The following is a 7,037-nucleotide window of genomic DNA, read 5'->3' on the forward strand; positions in this document are numbered from 1 at the left end:
GGGATTGGGCAGTGTTCATAGGCCTATAGTAAGGGTCAGAAGGCCTGATAAGCAAATTTCAGTCACCGCGTTTGGCTTGGTAGGCTAAACGCGGTGATCGGATAGCAAAATTAGGGATTGGGCAGTGTTCATAGGCCTATAGTAAGGGTCAGAAGGCCTGATAAGCAAATTTCAGTCACCGCGTTTGGCTTGGTAGGCTAAACGCGGTGATCGGATAGCAAAATTAGGGATTGGGCAGTGTTCATAGGCCTATAGTAAGGGTCAGAAGGCCTGATAAGCAAATTTCAGTCACCGCGTTTGGCTTGGTAGGCTAAACGCGGTGATCGGATAGCAAAATTAGGGATTGGGCAGTGTTCATAGGCCTATAGTAAGGGTCAGAAGGCCTGATAAGCAAATTTCAGTCACCGCGTTTGGCTTGGTAGGCTAAACGCGGTGATCGGATAGCAAAATTAGGGATTGGGCAGTGTTCATAGGCCTATAGTAAGGGTCAGAAGGCCTGATAAGCACTGGGCGAAATTAGAGCTTTCCATTTTGGAAAGATGTTGGAATGTTCATCTTTAACATCTTTCCTCAATTAGCGAAAGACCAGTTTTACAATTTTGGTGGAAATTTGTTAAAAATCTCAGTTCCTTTTCATAGTTCCAATGGTTTGGAATTTCATCTTCAAACGATCTTTCCAAAAATTTGAAAGATGATATTGCTATGATCGTGGAAACTCGTTGAAAGGCGGTTCTTTCTTTTCACTTTTCCAATTTTCAAAAATATGACTTTTACTAAATTTCCTAATTTTAGGAAGAGTGAAAATTCTAATCTATGGAAAGTTGTTAAAAGTAGATTTTTTCCAATTTTCCAATTTTCGAAAATATGACTTTTACTAAATTTCCTAATTTTAAGAAGAATGAGATTTCCAATCTATGGAAATTTGTTGAAAGATGATTTTTTCCATCTTTACAATTTTCAAAAATATGACTATTACTAACTTTCCTAATTTTAGGAAGAAGAGTGGAATTTCCAATCTATGGAAAGTTGTTTTCTTCACTTTCAAATTTTCAAAAATATTTACTATCCCCGGAACCGGATCAAACGATTCAATTAAGCAACCCTACTTTGATTTGTCAACCCACTTGGATGCTCTTATATCGGATGGCCAATAGTCACCTTCATTTTTTTATTTTATTCTTTTATCCACGGATCGCTGATAGTCACTTTTCCGGGGGTTAGGTAGGGTCAGGGTTGCTAGTAACGGCTTGTCACTGTGCCGGGTGCATACTCGGCGCCTTGGGCCCATTTCAGTCAGGTTAAAAAAGGGGTACTTTTACCCATATTATAATAATATTACCCCCGTCTTTTGCCAGTTCGGTATAATATGTTATGAATTGCGTGTTATTGCTGTGCGGCGATGGCTCAACGGATAGAGCGCTGGCTTCCGAGTCTGAAGGTCTTTCTTTGGTGGTGGTTCGAATCCCACTCGGTGCGAAAATTAGACTGGTCGAAATTGATGGACAAATGATTGACAGGTATGAAAACTCAGTCAGAAATGAGAAACTAAGTCTCAGAAACTCAGACAGTCAGAAAAGAGAAAAATAGGATAAGAGATAGGAAAGAAAAGAAGGTGACGATTAACCATCCGATATAACATCTACCTGTTAAATGTTAAATTGATTCAGCATGTCCAGTCAAACAAAATAGTACAAAATAAGATTTGTCTGTTTTGTTTATATCGCTCAAAAAAACTTTACGAGCTTCCCGGGGACACGCTTCAGTTTAAAACCAGGACCAGTTTACTAGCAAATATTTCCACCCTAATTATATTTATAACTTTGTTTTCATACCAAATAAGAAAAAAATTCAGTCCTGAAATTACACGCCTGTTTAAATCATGTTTTAAAAAATTGGCCCGAGTGTGGCCCATGCGTGGCCCGCGTGTGGCCCGAACACGGCCCGAATTCTTGGGCCATACTCGGGCTTTACGCAAATTCCAATAAAAGTTTTGGCCCGAGAATTCTCGGGCCATGTCGAGGGTCGTCCATAAGTTAAGAAAATGAAATTATCATCTAGCACTAGGGTTTTGTTTTTTTTAAAACAAACTTCAAAATAAAATTGTTAATGAACTTGTTACTTAAAATATCACTTACATAATTTGTTTACACCCCTTTCTTAAATAAATGGCCTCTTAAAGTCTTTTATGTTTGCCGCAAGAAGGGAGAAAAATTTAATTTGACCCCTGGTTTTTTCTCTCTTTTTCTAGCAATTTCCCGCGTGTTAGTGTAGACACAACTTTAATCCGGGGAAATGAAGCATTTTCATTGGTCTAAAATCACGGATGGTTACGTGACCATAATTTTTATCCAGGGAAATGCAGCGGCCGCAATGTGTTGCTTTAGTGAGATTGACCATTTTGTTGTTTTGATTTGAGCGGGCGAAATTTCTGTACAAACCAAAATATGGCTTCATTGGAATACCGGTTGAAACACTTGTGTAGTAGAAGCTTTTTTAAAAATGGGACGGTCGGTCAGTCAGTAGCTTAAACTGGAACCATTTTTTCATTTTCCCACCAAAACCTCAACTTTTGAAATTCCTTGATTGAACAATTGCGTAATCCTGGAATCCAACCGCGAACGTAAAGGGCCATTCCAGAATTTGTCTGTAACAGGGCCGGGAAGACGACAGAGGATTTCCGAGGGCAAAGTTTTTAACTAAATTCAAAATTTCTAAGGTGAGAGAAGAAAATGTATGAATTTCCAAGGCAATTGAATTAAAAAAGGCAAAAAAGAGTGGAATTTCCGATGCCACATTTTGCAAAAGTACATGGATTTTCATCGGAATTTCCGACCACCACTGGAAAAGAAAAATCTTTTCCAAGGCTAGAAAAAATTAAAAAAAGCACGTCGTCCAGCGGGGGTAACAAAAACTTTCTGGGATGGCCCAAAGAAAAAACAGGGTGGCCACGCATGCTGGGAAAACTGGAAAAACTGGAAAAATGGCCTTTTTTAGAAAATTAGCTGGAAAAACTGGAATTTTCCAAATAGGAAAGCTGGAAAAACTGGAAAAAATTGTTTGATGTTTTAATTTTAACTTCAGGAATTCGTTAGAATTGTTATGTGATTAACATAATAATTTTCATAAGATGTTATCCTAGTATCAGTTTAGCCTTTTTCAGTTTAGTCCATCAGATGTTCTTTACAAAGATTTTTTCATGAGCTTAGATCTGTATGATCGACTTATTGCATTTGGGCTCTCTTACACGAATATTACTAGTCACTTTATTAACACGAATTGAAAAAGTTTGTGTTAATAAAAACTCCCTTAATTAAAACCAGCGGTGATGTCATTGAAAAAGCAATAAAATTTGTGTTAATTTTAAAGCCAAAGAAATCTTAAGGCCCTTAAAGTTCTAATTTAGGTTTTAAGGTGTATTTTGATTTTAACGTACAGTTTTGACAATATTTAGGTCCCAATCATCTAATTGCAACATTAGATACTTTGCAGTGAATCACTGTTCAAAATTTGAGACCAAAATGACTATTTTATAAAAAGTTATTGGAGAAAAACCATTTTGTAGAACCCATAGACAGCGTACTTTTAACATAAAAAGTTTCAGCCTAAAATTCCACCTAAATTTTCAGATAGAGGGTACTTCTATTTTTTGCAGGTTTTAAGTGGTATTCACTGGTAATAATTTTGCACTCGCTTGTATAGCTGGAAAAAAGTACAGATTTCAGGGTGAAGGCTGGAAAAAGGTACATTTTCCAGCTGAAAATACCTGGAAAAAAGGATGTTTATGACCAAAAAAGCTGGATTTTTCTTCTAAAATAAGCGTGGCCACCCTGAAATAGCCTGAAGCCACATTTTTTGTTTTCAAAGTGGATGTTGTTTAAGAAGAAAAGGAGGTAAAGAAAATTGATTTTTCAGACTCAAAATCAAACACTTTTTCACAAATATTAGCCTGGCACAAATGGTATATACCAAGATTTAGCTCATGAAAGCCGCCATTCACAAACTTTGAAAGCCATAGTGTGCAAGGGGCAGTGGCGTTGTAGGGGCACCAAAAGAGATTTTTTTAATCGCCCCAATCTTAAAAATCATATGCGCCTTAAATTGCGCCCCAAGACAAATTTTACTAAGATAATTTTAAATTACTTGCAATTTTTTTCGCTCGCAATAAAGTTGATTGGTAACTTCTTTCCAATCTAGCTAATTTACAAGTTTTTTTGTGTACAATATAGCATTATTAAATGAAAATCTAACTGCGCCCTAAGACCAATTTGCTGACAACAATATTGTCATCATAAAACATCAATTCTTTTGCTCGCTTCCCTCTCACTACACATTGTTTCTTTTCACTCTACCAAGTGTCAAATTTGTCTATTTTTATTTAGTGATTTAGGGTATCTTGGCAGTCGATTTTCAAAAAATTTCTAGTCGGCCCCAACCATAGTGGGGCCTGTTTTTCCCTTTTTCATTCATCAAAGATACATCTACTCTTATCCACTAAAAATTTCCTTCCTCATTATGCCTAGGCAAATGAATTAGTAAAAGTTGAGAAACTGGTGGATGCATGGGGATGCCACTTAGGAAAATTGGGGGTGCCATTTTGAAAAACTTGACTTTGGCCCCTCCAGAAAGATTTTCCCACAACACCACTGCAAGGGGGTTCCAGGTCCCACCTAAAACTTCAGGTCACACCTAGCTCTAAAACTCCAACCCTCAATCCAGACTCTCGGATCCCAGCTAAAAATGCTATCCTCGCAAAAAATTATACTATTTCAAGGATCAAAACAAAAATTCTTACAGTATGATAATAAAAAGGAGAAAAGTTTAGTATAGTTTAAAAAAATAAATTTATAGAATATAAAATTTAGAAAAAATTATAATTAAATTGGAAATGAGCAAAAACTAACATTAACTTTTACCAAAGCACCAAAAATCCCACATAAAGAAATTAATCCCCACCGTAACTTGTTTCTCCCACCTAAAACCTGAAAATTTCCAAATCCCACCTGGAAATTTTCGACCCAAAACACAAACCCTCCCCCCCCCCTATTCTGGGGGAGTGCACACTATGAAAGCCCCACAGCTGCTATCAATTGCAATATTGAAGTTAACAGTAAATTGCTTCTTGATCCTTGTATATTTTCTTTAGCTCCATACGGCAATTCTTTTACAAAAAATCGAGCTCAAAATCATACAGTGTCCTGGCCTGATCATAGTGTACTAAAGACAAAACATCATCAGTCAAGGAAATCCTTCAAGTCTGCAATTTTTTACTGCAATTTCGGTATAAACATCCCTTTTACATTTTTCAAACACCGCAATTGCAGTATATGTAAGAAACATAATTCAGGATTCAAGGAGAAAACAGGCAATTTTTGTACATTATTGATCATATCTTTTAATGCACAGACAAGATGTTTTTTCCGTAGATCAGATTCACAAATGAAAACTACCGCAAAGTATGGTTTTATGCTATTGTATAATTTCACTTTAGAAACTATTGACCATTGAGGAGAAAGGGCCACACCTTTTGATTTATAGTTTCAAAGATGTCCTGAGACTGACAAGCTATTTTCAAAGACTTTTGTTCATTTTATTATCTTTTGAAAGTTCTGAGTGCAGGGGCGGAGTACTCGATTTCTAAACAAGAGTATGTTCCGCCTAAAAAATTGCTTTCGAAACAGAATCCTTACAGTGCAGCCTTTGAGCAACGTGAAAAGGTATCCTTATAGTGAATTTTACAGCCCCTAATAAAGTGTAGTTTGATTGCATATCTTATTTTGCTGAAGTCATTTCGAGGGTCTCGGAAAACCATATCCTAAAGAGTGACACATGCCCTGGGTTGGAAGGACCATAATGAGTATCCCCCATTGGTGTTTGAGTTGATGATTGAACCAAATTCTTAAAAAATCATTCGAGTCTTTTATAAGTTTTTGCTGTTAATGAACCCTATTGTCATGAATTTTAAACTTTAGAAACCAACAGCCTAACTATTCAAGTTGACAAAGTTGAAAACAATCCCATGAGAACTTTATACCTTTCCTCTTTTCAATGGAAAACGATTCTTTCTTTGAAAGTTCTGAAAACTCAAAAAAATCAAGTTCAGAGTGAGAAAGGTTTAACCTTTTTGTGGTACCACTTGTATGAATCTTTCGATAATCACATTTGATTGAATACCCTGCCACAGTATGGTAAATTATCATACATATGTGTCATTTTGATCAGATTATTTTGATATCTAGGTTAGTTCAAGTTCAAAGATATTTGAGAAGCAATGAAACGGTTCATTTTGTTTTCAAATTAGTCAACACTTTTCTGGTATTATTAGTCAGATATTCAGTCATATCACTTTTTTTTTCAGGCTGTTACATTAGTGTTATTGGTAAGATAGGTCTGTGACTTTTAGAAAGAGAATCTTTGCAAAATTGTAATCCTTAAAATGTAAAATTTCAAGATATTTCAAAAGAAAAAGTTTATCCAAATTTGGGCCAAATTTTGGATTTGTGAAAGTTGCTTGTTAGATTTTATCTTTTAAAGAGCTAGAACTATCTTTACTTGAAAGAAAGGATTGTTTTAGTTTTTGCCTAAAACTTAAAATGACTTCTTACTGTACCCCTAAAACATTGGAAAGCCACTATGAAACAAGCTTCATCATATTTTTCAAGCTTACGCATCGCTATGTTATTTACTTACTTGTTACTTGTGTAGGTGTTCGAGCAAAGTGCTCAGGTAAGATTCTTGATGAACCACGCCTCTGTTTGATTAATCTGTTGAGGAAAAAAGAATTTCAGCAGATATTTTTCATGATTTTATTTATTGATATATCATTGATCATATTTATCCTGTTATCTTTTCTTTTTTGTTCGGACATTTTCATCTTCATTCAGTTGTTTTCGACTATTTATCTCAGTTTATCTCAGGTAGGTCTATTCAGCATATTGCTTGTTTTTTTAGTTATAAGTGTATACAAAGTGCATCAAAAATTACAACAACTAGAAAAAATTATTTACAATTAGCTATTTATGACATTCTCCAAACGTGAT

Source organism: Clytia hemisphaerica, unplaced genomic scaffold (genome assembly GCF_902728285.1).
Source record: "Clytia hemisphaerica strain Z4C2 unplaced genomic scaffold, Clytia hemisphaerica genome assembly, whole genome shotgun sequence".
Classification (NCBI taxonomy): domain Eukaryota; kingdom Metazoa; phylum Cnidaria; class Hydrozoa; order Leptothecata; family Clytiidae; genus Clytia; species Clytia hemisphaerica.